This window comes from Lepisosteus oculatus, chromosome 8 (genome assembly GCF_040954835.1).
Source record: "Lepisosteus oculatus isolate fLepOcu1 chromosome 8, fLepOcu1.hap2, whole genome shotgun sequence".
Taxonomy (NCBI): domain Eukaryota; kingdom Metazoa; phylum Chordata; class Actinopteri; order Semionotiformes; family Lepisosteidae; genus Lepisosteus; species Lepisosteus oculatus.
Window position 1 is genome coordinate 3,482,741 of NC_090703.1, and position 14,641 is coordinate 3,497,381.

Genomic DNA, 14,641 nt, shown 5'->3' on the forward strand with positions numbered 1-14,641 from the left:
TAAAGGGACTCTTGGGATACTCGTAATTTGCTGTGACATCACAAAATCATGCTTGTGACCTCAATACCTGTTTTGGCTTTTGCAAAAATACTGATAATTACCTCTGTGTCTGCACGTCTTAGGTATATAATAATAATTGCTTATACTTATATAGTGCTTTTCTGGACACTCCACTCAAAGCGCTTTACAGGTAATGGGGAGTCCCTTCAACATCACCAATGTGCAGCCCCACCTGGATGATGCGACAGCAGCCATAGTGCGCCAGAACGCTCCCCACACATCAACTCTCAGTAGGAAGGAGAGCAGAGTAATTAGATGGGGATTATTAGGCCATGATTGGTAAGGGCCAATGGGAAATTTGGCCAGGACGCCAGGGTTACACTCCTACTCTTTTCAAGAACCAACCTGGGATTTTTAATGACCACAGAGAGTCAGGACCTCGGTTTTATGTCTCATCTAAAGCACCTGTTTACAGTAGAGTGTCCCCATCACTATACTGGGGCATTAGGACCTACATGGACCACAGGGTGAGCTCCCCCTGCTGGACTCACTAACACCTCTTCCAACAGCAACCTTAGTTTTTCCCAGGAGGTCTCCCATCCAGGTCCTGACCAGGCTCACACCTGCTGAGCTTCAGTGGGCTGCCAGTTGTGAGTTGCAGAATATGTGAGTGGCAGATGTGCTGTAGCTGGAGCAGCTCAGTCTCACAAGCTTTCTCCTCCCATACAGTATATTAAGAGGTAACTATCATTTTTAAATAATTCCTTGGATAGGTTTCGGTCTGTGATTGTGTATCTCACACCCACAGGGATCTGCATCTACAGTAACAGCATCCTGTTGGAAACAAATATGCACACACATACTGTACAAAGTGCTCCTGTCCATGTAACAGAGTTCTCCGGCTGCCTGTATTGTAAAACCTAGGGTTCCATTATTAATAAGCTGGGAGCCTCTTCCCAGGTGGCATTTTAATGCACTATTAAAACCTTGGTGGTTATGTCAGTAAAAACCATTTAAAGACCATTTTGGAGGTAGCTGCATTATCAGTTGGCTGATGGAGTTTTTTTTAAATAACGTTAAGCAGTGCACCCTGCTGCTGTTGCGTGTGTAGGCTAATTGCTATTTCCAATGTCTGTGTTGCACTTACCTTTGAGGTATTTTGGCTCAAGATGTTGTATGGTTATACTTCTTACTTTAGTTGCATCAATAAATGAATAAGTGGCTGACTAGTGCTTTATTGCTAAGCAGCTTCCTGATGGGTCAAACAGTAAGAAATGTCAACTGCCATTGTGCTTTCATTGTGTTAGGATGGCTATTAAGATAGAATAAAAATAAAATCAGATATTAAAACAAATAAAAACAACAACAACCACAAAAAAACAGGTCTCCATACTAAAACACTAAAGTTTTCCAATACCGGATAAATATTCCATGAAAGACCCATGTCCTTTTCCAGTAAAGTACAACAAGTTGCAGACATGTCTCAGCATGTATCATCATAATCATTGTAGTTGTGTAGTTAAATTAAACTTGAACTTGAATCCGCTGTAGAGATGACTATGGTACTGTTTATGGTACCACTCTACAGAAGAAAACATTTCAGCTTTTAATAGGCACTTGAACAATGGTATATTGCTTTTTTATACATTATTGGTTAACGCCTGCAGTGGGCTTGGGCAACCTCAAAACTTCACGTTTTCATTTTGCCCTCAGGAGAAATGCTTTATGGGGTTTTGTTGAATTCTGTTATTTACACAATGGAAATTTCTAGATCAAATCTTTGGCCAGACTCAAAATGATGAAACCATGCCAGTGTTCGAGTGCAGCTTTCACGAACCACAGTGGAGCATAAGAGCATAATTTGGGAAATAAATTACAGCCTGAAATATTTAAAAGTATCAGAATTGTTTAAAAGCAAGCGCAGGGGCTAGGGGTGGATTTTTGTTTCCTCGGAAACCACCGATGCCCTTCTGTGATCTGCCAAAGCTCTTAAAAAACAGTGCTGAGGAGAACGGCAGAGCAAAACACATTACCCTTATGTGAAATGATATCCCATCTCATTTAGTACAAGAGTGTAGATCTACTGCTGTGGAAAGTTTTGCAGTTCATAAAAAAATAAACCCCGAAACACTATAATATTATCAGATAGACACATCCGTAAAGGGAAATCACAATTTAATTGAAGCTGTCTCGGCAATAAGGTCTGCCTGCAGTCAAGACTAATTGTTACATTGTAAGACAGCTTTGTGTTTAAATTTCCAGACACAATTTTCTGTGCGTTAACAGGAAGTGAAGAAGCGTATTATTGCAGGACTGAACACTGAGAAGCACATCCAGGCTTGCATCCATATTTCATTTATATTTCATACCACTTCATTTTATTATATTCTCATAAAAAACTGCTAAAGATTATATAAGCCACAACTACAATTTCACAAATAGTGAGCGACCATTTGTGCACACTGGCTATTGTATTAATTCTTAATTGGGACCTTTGGGGTTAATAGCACATATCGTTGGAACTTTCATAATCACAACTGGTGTTCATTAAGAAGCTGTGGCCTCCAGTTTACCCTGGATTGTGTTTTTTGCCTTTGTATGGAAGAAAGTATTTTAAATACACTATGTTGTAATTAGAAAAAATACAAAAAAATACTAAACGTCACATTTTAATAGATGCAAGGATCTGTTTGAAAAGTGTGATTTTTTTTTTATCTTTCATGCTTCTTAACATTTTAATGAAGAATGAAAAAAGCTTCCTGAATGGGCAAAAAAGAATTTTAATTGGTATTAACAAAACACTGAGTCTGAAATGGACAGTGCTCATAGCTCTTTAACAGGTATAAAAATGTATCTGCTCTAATTGTTACAGCAAACCCTTACTATGAAAGATAATGATTATCTTGATTAATTCAATACAATATCATTTTATTCTGACAGGACAGTGAATGTGGAAATCATTTTGTCTGTTTTATCAACCCAAGCTTAAAGAGCTGCCTGAAGAATGTAAGCTTGTGATTTAAATGCAGACTGTCAAGAGTACTCAAAATGACCTGAGAGATCACTGCAAAGGGGAACTGCATGTCTCTGATATGTCTTGGAGTTTATACATATACCCCAATACACTTTCTTCTTAGATGATAATGATAAGCAGAACTCAGATATGATAATAGCTTTCCAAATCATTAACTTTTAATGTAAGAAAAAACAGAATATCAACAAAGGACTTTAAAAAAGTGAAATGCCCATGCTTCATCTAGAATAACTAACAGCAGTGATGTATGACTCACCTTTAAAAGCTATCATAGTGTAATTCAGCATCCATTACAATGAGCATGGACACTTTGAGTCTGAAGAGATGGAATCATATAAGTATTACTGATAGTTCATTACAAAGCAAAAGTATGGTATAATTGTAAAGTTTTGGGAAACTAGATTACTTATTTTAGATACATGAAATGAAGAGAAATATTTGGGGTAGTCACATGATAAGAATTTTCATAGCCATATTCATTATTCTTGCGTACCAGCAGATTAGCTTATTTTATTTGCCGTGTGAATCACAGTTCAAAGTTAAATTGGGTAAATGTGATTGTTGAAAATCATATAACTGCATGCTTGGTGTTTTAAAGCACAATTGTGATCATTTTAACATGATGTTGTCGGGTCATTACACCAGGATTCTGTACCATTTCCGTACCTGAAGACTGAAGTGTAAACAAAAAATATTAATAAAGTGTAGTTGGCCAATCATTTAATTCTAAGATGGTAAGGCAGTTTTGGATAATAGAACTGATAATAATATATCATTCTATTGTTATCTTTTCCAGGTGACAATAGCAGTTTGTGTGACCAAAAAATATGTATGAAAAATAGAGAAGAAATAACATACAAATCAACCTCCCTACAGCTACCCAGCACTATTATTAAGTGCACTCAATTACCTTACAGTTCCATTATCTTATATGTTTGCATTGACAAAAATGTCTAGTTATAAAGAATTATTTCTGTAGACCAGGGTAATTCTATTATTCACTACAGGGTATTTTGTCTCCACGTTGTTTTGCAGGGGAGAGAAAGACTGTAAACAGCACAAATAATCTATTGAAGTTAAAACATACTGTAATATGGATCAGGAAAGGCAAATCATTGGTTAGGTAATAGTTAAAGTGAAAAATGTGTACATTATTTTGTTTTTGTATTACTGAAAAGGTGAAAACTATTTTATCTTCAGATCCTTTATAAAAATGATCCCACATTGACATATAATATTTCTAGGTAGTACGCTAGATTGAGTTGTCATGAGAGTGAGAAACATGTGTGTTGAGATATTGACATCAGCTTCAGCTCGGATGACAAATCCACCCTCAATGCCCAAAACACATGGAAGGAGTGAAAGACAGACACTGTCTTAATTCACTCCAAAGCAGCAAGGCACCCAAAAAAGGCCGAAAGACTGAAATAGAAGCTGTGTTTGGAAATGAATTCTGTTCAGTCAAACAACGGAATATAATGTGATAATGTAGTGCAATCTAAACTCCCACGAGTTGCTCTGGGAGAAAAGTATTCTGAGAGTATGACTACTCTTGGGAAAAAAAAAAGACAGCTACTGCCTGGGAATGAGTAGCCCTTTATCCTGAGCACAGAAACAGCGGCGGGGCAGCGGGTCTACTGGAGCAGAAAGGGCTCATTAAGATCTGCACCTCACGTTGTACTTTGGCTCAAAACAACAAAGCCGGCTGTCACCCAGTGTTAAACTTCAATCACCGAGAAGGTAAACACTTCCTCCTACAGCTCCACAGGAGACGGTTGGGGATGGCTAGACATGACGTCGAGGAGACATCTGAATAACAAGAAGAATTTTTTTACAATCGCATGAACAAGTACGTTGCAAGCTATGGACGTGAGAGTATGAGGCCCAGACCCCTAAAATGTTATAGAGCACAAGGACACTCAGCAGTGTACTAAAATCTGTTTTGCAACAGATTTTTCACAGCACTCAAAGGCTTGAACGTTTGCTTTAACAGGCGCCTTGAGAGTGGAAAGGCTGTCATCATGGTTAGGGTGGAACTGTGACAGATGCAGTGTCATCAGATACTTCTTCAGTGACCACACCTGCCTCACACTTGTATTATGTCTCAGTTCTGTTGCAATGTGGAATTATTTGTGCATTTTTCAGGTGCCAAAACCTCTTTTAGAACTTGGACATCAGCTTTAGTGCCACAGTGCCATACTGCTGCAGGACCTTTAACAGATTCTGCCAGACAAGATTGTGTTGTATTCCATTGTCAAGACTAGAACAAACAATTGACAAAACCATTCCAGGGAATATCTTCAAAATTAATAACTATACAAGGGCCTGTTGACACATGGTTTGTTAATCTAATAGTAACTAAATGAGATAAGTATGCTGTTGGCCACCTTTCATTGTAACCTTTCTTCTGTCTTTTTTATTCAGGGGTTCTGAAACTGTACAGGCAACGAGTATAAGCTACAGGATGGATAGAAACAGTTATGGATAGAAACCGCACAATTGTTTTTTTACATATTATAATATAATATTTACAATATTTTTTATTTCCAGAAGACTTCTAGATAAATGTCCACAATGTCCAAATGTCATAAAAGATTAATTCTAAAATTGGAGGTGGCTGTCATTGAGCATAATGCAGTTGTAATAAAAATTGTTTAATGGCCAAGAAAGAGAAGGGACAGATAAGGGGTGAACGCTTACATTGGAGCAATTTGAATAGTAGAGAACAACAGTAATCTTTTTAATACCATTGCTCTTCCTGGTTTATATCAATGAGCTACTGTAGATGTGGGTATAGGGAGTAAACTTGAGAAGTTTGTGGATGATACCAAAATAGAAGGATTAGCAAACAGTGAAAACGTTCCATAAACCACTTTATCCAGGACAAGGTCATGGGGGAAGGCAGATCTTACTCTGACAAGCAACTGGCCCAAGGTGGGCGACACCTTGAAAGGGATGCTAGACCATCGCAAGGCCATTGTGGAAGCTGCTGAAGAAATTGAAAAAGATCCAAATTCAGGACTAGCAAAACATCTGACAGATTTAATCTGACATTTAATATTGACATGGGCAGAGTAACGCATGAATAATAAAACAAACTATAAATATAAATGACAAAACCCTGAGCTTGAAGAAGCTACTTATGAATAGTTTTAGCTGACACAACATTTTAATTTTCTAGACACTGTAGGGAAGCAATTAAAAGGAAAAACAGAATTTAAGGATATGTAGTTACAAGTAGATAACTTATATCAAAGAAAGGTATATTCAATTTATATATTTATCACTCAATCACCCAATAAATCAATCATTATTTTTGGTATAGTGGCCTTAGTGACACTTTGCAATAGAGTGCTATTTACTGTACTATAGATAAAGCACTTCATAGGAACTTATATTATTTAAAGTTTTGGTCACCACAATCTGGAATCTGGAATCAGTCTGAGGTGACCAAGCAGGTGCATGCCTGAAATTAATTGATTGTTAATTATAATTAATTACATAAGAAATCCTAAACGTACTGTAAAAGACTTTGAGGGGACATTATTCAAGTGTTCAAAATCCTCTAAAGCACTGAAAAATGAATTTTCAGTGAAACAGCAACGTTATTATAATGAGTGTTAGTATTCAAAGATGCCACCGATATATATAAGTAACGTTTTTAGTTGCATCTTTTCTTTTAATGTCTCAGAAAGATGTTGTAGATATAGAAAATGCTGAGATATTTTGGTTATACCTATTGGTCTATGTAGCACGTTTTTCATGTATTTAATCACACACTGAATTTATCAATGCATCACAAGAGCAATAAAAGTGAGCTATGCTGTAGTCATTACTGTACATGGGAACTGAATATTATTAACCTTACTAAAAATTGTGTTATGCTCCTCTTGAAATGTAGGCAGTTCTTGTCTCTTACAAAATGATGCAGAACATATTTAAAACTTGTGTAGCATTGAGATGGCAGGACATAATTTCATCATGCAGCATTTCTCAGCTCATATCATTTTGGGAGGAACATACTTTAGAGGTAAAGTACAGCATTGCTGTGATTTATTTGAAAAGTTGCTGTTAGTCTTTTGCCCTTTTTGCAGCACTAAAATAGCTCCATTATATTGTTTTAAGGGGTTGCAGTCTGCACTGACATTTACTTCAAACTCCTCTTCTTCATGAAAAAAGCTTCTTTGTCAAATTACTTTTTTCTAGTTGCCTTCTACTATTTCCATCCATTTTGTTCCCATTTAAAAGAGGCAGCATGTACACCATGATGCATACCAGCTTTTAAAGGGGTATGTATACACAAGGATAAAGATCACAGACAGCAGAATCAGATTGCAATGAATACTTTCTTTTCTGAATGAAGCAAACTATATATCACTCACACAGCTTTCAATAAATGTTCTTTATTATCCCATGTACATGGAAATTATGATTATTAGGGCATTCAAACAATATTTGTGCTCATACTATCATGCCCTAATAGAAATATGGTTAAGTGTTGCACAGTATTATGAATTTAAAACTTTCACAAAGTTAGTAATGAAGTGGCTTAATAATGATCTTCTTGGGTGTTTTTTATTAAAAGAGTGGAAGTTTAGGGATTTATTCCTTTTATTCTTTACTCAGTTGGAAAACAGTAAAATGTATTCGTATTAAATGTATGTAAATTGAAAAGAAAAATTAAGTACAGTGTATAGTGTACGTTCTTGAACTATTGTCCTGTACAAATCTTTTTAAAAGAGATGCTTAATTTATTGTATGTGGGTACCCTTGTGAAGTCATCTTTTTAACTTTTAGGTAGCTCTTATAAATTGTTTTTTAATTCTGATGTTTAAAATGCATGGTTACCATTAAAAGAAAATGTGTTTCCTAATAGGTGCTTTTAAAAGCTCATCAGTGAAAATCATCAATAGTGACAACTACACTGATCTTTAGGATAAAATAATGATTTTTTCCCTCGCATCACACTGGATAATTTTCTGGAGATTAACTCCAATCCTGAGTGCAATTACAAGAATGGAAAAGACATAGTCTGCATATTAAAATAGATCAAAATTGCAACTGAAGATCATTAAACAAGACCTCAACACAGAACGTATGAAAGCTAACAAATGGTAAAAGAAAAAAGAAAAACAGACAACATCTAAAAGATCTCCCAATTTTGTTTTGAATGTTTCTGCACTTTATCAGTGTGCTTTTTTTGTTCACTGTCAAAGCTAATGTTTAAACTGTTGTAAGAATAAAAGGAGAAGACTTTGATCAACTGATTGGTCAGCATGAAGATTAGAAAAGGGATTGTTTTGCAACTCTTTACAAGGAAACAATGAATGTGTTCCTGCAGTGTACTGTACAGTATCTGCAATCTGTGGTGAATGTGTGGATTGTGCTTCAGTTTGAGCAATAAGTACTCTGTCCCGACGTCTGCTTTACTTTTCAACTCATGTGCCAAGGCCAATGAAAAATGTCTTTCTTTACGGAGTTAATCATAGAAGAGCAGTTAGCTGATTTCTGCTGTCTTTTCTCATTTGGGCAATTAATCTCGAAGATGAAAACTCGCTAATCTACAGATGGTTCTAAAGCTTGCAAGCTTCCATGGCTTTACTTTTTCTTCTGCCAGTTTCCCAAAAAAATATTTTTTTCCAAACAGAATGACGTGGATAACATCTGAGTATGGCCAACATTTTATCTGCTTCAATAGACAGAGTTATGGCCATTGCTTACAATCGCCAGCAATCAGCTCTTCTATTTTATTTGGTTGCTTGTGTTTTCCTGCATATCTATCAAGTGCATTGGAAGCACAAACACCTTTGTTTGCAAAAATCAATTTTCATGTGGCTTAAAGATCAAGCCCCAGTCATTCCGTTCTTATCACTTTGCCCTTCTCCATAGAGCTAGGTTTTTCTGTCCCTGTGTATATATTAACTAACAGGTGTTCTACGGTGTCATTGTGATGTAAAAAATAATTGCTTTGAGATTAGGATGTAAGGGCATTGTGAGAAAAAAAATGGAATTTCCACATAAAAATAAAATGGTACAGAAAGCCAAAGTAGGAATTAAAGACAAGAGCTGGGTACCATGAGGTGCAAAATAAGGACAGGTAGGTCTTTTTCAGAAACTGTTTATTAAAGAAAATTGTACAAATTCTGCACATGCAATTAAAAGCTTGACATACAAACAGAAAATATGGTCGAAGCTGCGAAACCATGGTGTGGAGCCTATATGCTGGTTTCTTTAAAGAAATCACTAACTTTTCAGAAATCAAAACATGCTGTGTTTTGCATGTTTGTGTTTCTATGTGCACTTTTTCCATGCACAATTGGTGAGTATGGTGGGAGTTCGGAACAAGCCACCAAATGATATCTTCCAGAAAATGGCTGGATGAGATCTCAGTAAGCCACTGACAGGGCTGGAATAGTCTACCAATGAGGAGCCAGCTGTGTGGGGAAGAACACTGCAGCTGATGATGTCACAACCTATCATCATGTGTGATGAGTTGTAAGATACTGCCAATTGCTGGGGATGTGTCCTCTCGAACTTAAAACTTCTGGCCACTTGTCAGCAAAGAGAGTGACGTGACCAGCCAAGACCACTGCTGTCCACCTTGAAACTCTCATTTCTCACATTTCTTGTGTGATTCATTGGATGATGACTCAGCATAACAATGACTTGGAAGTGTTATCCATTCTGTGTATTACAGACTTTCTTTTGCTGAGAGCCAGTAGACAAGGATTGAATATTGTGCCCAGAAATAACTTTCCTCACTCTGTGGGACTTTTTAAACTCTCCTCAGGACACTGGCCAAGTGTTTTACTTTGGATGAATGTACACTTAATGTTCACATTATAACCATTGAGAATGAAGTTATTTTTTCAAACTTGTGTTTGATACAGTTTAATTCAAGAGAGTAGCTGAACTTGTACCTGTCGGTTGAACGTTGGAGTAATTATATGAAACCAATTTAAATTATGCAGATAGCTAGAGTAACACGTATCTTATTCAATGTATTTTAACCCTGTTATAATCCAGTGTAATTGAAATCCTTGAGTGAGTGACCAGACATTTTTAACACGACAGATTGATTGACATGTATTTGTACCCTGGTATTTATCACATTTTATTGCAGTATTGTATTAAAAATTGTATATTGTATCATTGAAATCTGTGTAGGTTGCCATTTAAGATTTATGATTGATTCCTAGTAGCCATACAGTCTGAACTGACAGTTTCCAGTTCTATCTGAAAATGTAAACTGTTTTGCTACAATTTTCACCAAGAATCTATTAATAACAACATTATGAAGAAGAATTTGGAAATGTGAAGAGGCTTATGGTAATGTGAAGAGACTTATGTTATCTATGGGTATGTTAGAAATAGCTGCAACTGACAATGATTACTATAGTTTAACCTTGCTTTTTAATCTTTTGAAATTGTATTCTCAAATATCTCAGTGCGGTAGAGTGGTGGTCCATACTCCAGACTGGAAGGCTGAGAATTCAGTTCCTAAGTGGGACACTGTTGTTGTGCCTGGAGCAAGGTTGGATTTATAATTAGAATATGGAGTAACTTAAACAGCAAGACTTTGCTTCACACAGATTGCACAGGTAAAGGCCTTGTTGTATAAATCACTCCATATTCTAACTATAAATCCAAATTTGTTCTCCATTGAATTATGTGGTTAATTAAAAAGCTGCATGTCGTAGACCCGTAAATCATCTTTCTCTTCATGTTCAAAGGGATGCTTAAAATGGTATTTTGGAAAAACTAGGCATCACCATTCAAATTTTATTTTAATAATTGATACATTCAAATATATTACCGGTTTGCAGAAAAGTTGTTCTGAATGCAAGACAGGTTTACCTCTTTTAAGCATCCCTCACAGTCGAATGTCTTTCCTGATCATCCCAACTTGTGTTTGGAATTGGCTGATGATGCCAATCTTGGATAAACAGGCTCTCTTGTAGTCTTGGGCATGTTTTTCCAAGTACTGTGGACAGTTCTGGAGTGTTTATTTGGTTCAGCCACTCTTTTGTGAGTTGTCTGTGGGGATTCTTGGGTTCCAGTAGCAAACTCTGGGGATTTTCAACTACAGTAAAGATGATCATGTACGTCAGCACCCTCTCTAGCCTCTTGTCTACATGTGGTGAACAAAATGGGCCCTGGAGAGGCCTGTTGCTCCAGGGTGATCAGATTTCTCTGTGTTCACCACGTCACCCGTTATTATGTTCAGAGACATCATGCGTTAATTTAGGATTATGCCTTTGCTGAGGCAAAAATAGGTGGTTAATGGTCTTACACAGTTAGCCTGTAATAATGATCAGCTGTTCATTGATTCTACCAACAATCAAAGCATGTGAACAGATGAACAACATTGCTGCTTTGGTAGAAAGCATCATTTCATGTTAGGTTTGCAAATCACAGCAGCTAAATAGTCATATTTTGTAACCATGAAAATAAACAATAACAACATAAATTATGAACATGAATATCTACAGTAAAAAAGTATGAATAATTTTGTTACTGTTACATCTCTGTAGGATAATTAAGCAACAGTATTCAATTTAGCACAAGTGTAATGTTGCATTTTATGATGAAGTGACTAGCTTTTTGCTAGACCCGAAAAAAGTAACATTGTTCAGCTGTTCATATGGTCTGATTGTTGGCAAGAATGGTGAACAGCTGATCAGTTTTACCACATGCAGGTGTTAATCGCCTTTTCTCTTCTCAGAGAAGGCAAAATGCTGAATTTACAAGTTAGACTTTAACATTGACAGGAAATGATTGACTGTCTAGTTGAAAGGAAAAAAAGTATACTAAGAGAGTGGTTATTTGGTTTCCAAACATGCTTGTATAACGCCAGTTTCAGAAGCTGACAATAACTCAGTAATAAGAAAAGTGGTGAACTCAGCCTTGGCAGAGCTCCAGGCTTCAAGATCCCTAAGCAGGCAGCAGAGTTACCCAGCAAGACAGTCGTTCACATTCAGATTTCTCTGCGGATTCTTTGGTTCCTGCAACTGCTGGAACATAGTGGATTTCGCCATTGAAGAGCAGAACACACACGCATCCTTGATTATTCCCCCCTGACACCTTTTACATGCAGCTGGGAAATCTGGGAAATGTAGTATGTAATCACTCCTGCACGATTCCTGAAAGCAAAGGTGTTTTCAGGGTGTTGGCACAGCTACAATATTTATTACAGATGTTTAAAAAGCTGAATTCTGCACGTGTTTCTGCTACCCAATGGAAGATTATACATGTATTTTTTTTATATTGGTCCTGAACTTCTTTTTCACAGTGCAGTATACACTGGGCAAAATTGTACCTCACATGTTAAATGTTAGAAAAACTCTGGTGAGATTGTGTACTAAATTGCTTTTAACAGTTTATAATCGTTCAGAAAGTCTCTTATTCATGGTATGAGTTGTAGTAATGGATGTCTATCCTGAAAGGTGGGATGCCAATCATGCCAGGGCACAAACAGGGACAATTTAGAGCAGAGGTTTCCAATGCTTGTCCTAGGAGACACACATCTGCTGTTTTTTTCTGTTAAATCACTGAACCCTTAATAGACCCACCTGAGACTGGGACATCGCACACAAATGCTAACCCCATTGCAACTGATAGGGATGTCCTGAGACCCGCCTAGCACTGCCTAGCACTGCCTAGCACCAGGTCGCCCCACGTCCGTGGCCTGAGGGCATAGGTTTCTATACCGACATCGTCTGACCCCCTGAACCTGGGCTTACCTCCATGTTGCCCCTTTCACCGCTACACATACAGTAGGATCTCTACTGCTCTCCTGGTCATTCCACGGCTTGCCCTTCCGACATCCATGACAACCTTTATGAATTACAACACGTTGCAGGATTTTATCAGTGCACCAGTGACAGGACCACTGTCTCTTTCTGAGTCCACTGAACGGAAATGGGAACAACCAGGAGCTGTCTATAAGCGTGGGGGTCATGGAGCAGCCTGCCGGGGAAGGCACACAACGGGTTGTCCAGTACAAAGAAAGAAAAGGACAGACAAGTAAAGAGGAGTAAGAAGTACATTTCCAGTTGCCACAACAGGGATTGTATTGTTGGCACATGTGTTGCATGCTCTGCATTTTTTATTCTAGCGTGAGTATTTCAAGGATTAACATGAGAAATGGGCCCGTGCTCATAACCCTGTAAGAGGCACTTCAGAGGTTTGTGCATGAATAGCTCAGTGGTTTAATTACTGGTCTGAAATACAGCAGGTGGCTCTGTGGGCACATTGTCATATTATTACAGTTAATAGATACCCTGTGAAACACTTCAGGAGAGCAAAGAACACATCATTCTCTGACTAACAAAAACTCAAACTCTCATACCTTTAAGCTGTTTAAGAGTGAGGGATTCATTTGCAGTGGAGCCTTAATAAATTCAGCTTTCACATTGCCATCAGGAACTGTGCATTTCTCAGACAGGCAGTTTTACACTTTACAGTAACTACTGTAACTGCAAACAATCTAACAAAACTATAATCAAATTTGAAGACTGTATTGCTACATATTCTTTATACATTATATACACTTTAAGCAAGATATTATGTATCTCAACATAGAATACTGATAAATTTGTGTTTGAGTTTTCTCCCTGTCAAGTTTAAGTAAAATAGATCACAGTTTTGCACATTCAACAAACGTACCCTTTTCTAATTATTGAATCATGCCATTACATAAAGTTGTAAAGAGATGTTAGTGAGTGACCAGGGGGATTTGCAAATTGTGCAGGACTGGGTTATGGATCTGGGATATGGGATCTGCAGTATCGGTATTTGCAACTAGACACCATGTCCAATAACTGATTTTAAATTAAACACTTAGGCCTTAAGGTATTTCAGGCACACAACATTCGGTGTTATGCTAAAGGATGCTCCCATAGGCTGTAACACAAATCCGTATTGATTTTAGTACAAACTTCATTGTGTGACCCCAATGTTTTCTAATATAGCATGTAAGGAGATAAGAACAGCCCTGAAAACAAGACTAGCTAAAACAATGAACACATGACAATGGCTGATTTAAGAATTGAAAGAATTTCACTTGCTAGGTGACATACAGTAAATTTGGCAAGTTATGCAGGTTTACTGGTAAGAGATGCAGGATTGAACACTGTGTTGAAAAAGAGTGCAGAGCTTGTGTCAAGCAGCCTTTGAAATACTGAAGATGCAGAGAGCCTTGCTCCAGCAGGACCAAGGATTCTCAAACACATCACAAAATGCAGAAAATGCATTGTACCTGTAACTTTAGTCATTTCAGGTGTACCTATACGGTGTTGGAGGTTTTCATTACAGTGTAATGAAATATTAAGAAGCAACAGTTCAATAAAATACTTAGATGTGTGTCTTGAGTTTGAGTGTGTGCTTAGATTTCCTGTGCATTTTGTGTTCTGCAGCTAATCTCATGGAAAACTGGTCCAGCTTGCTCTATGAAAGTGATTCACTAATGATGATGGTACAGTACACAGGCACCGGCGAGGTCAGTAGATTTCTTTCATTCTCTCTGGTTACTGATTATTTTATCAAAGTGGCAATTTTCGGGAGATTTCAACAACATACCGCCCCCCCCTGTCCCCCATTCCATGG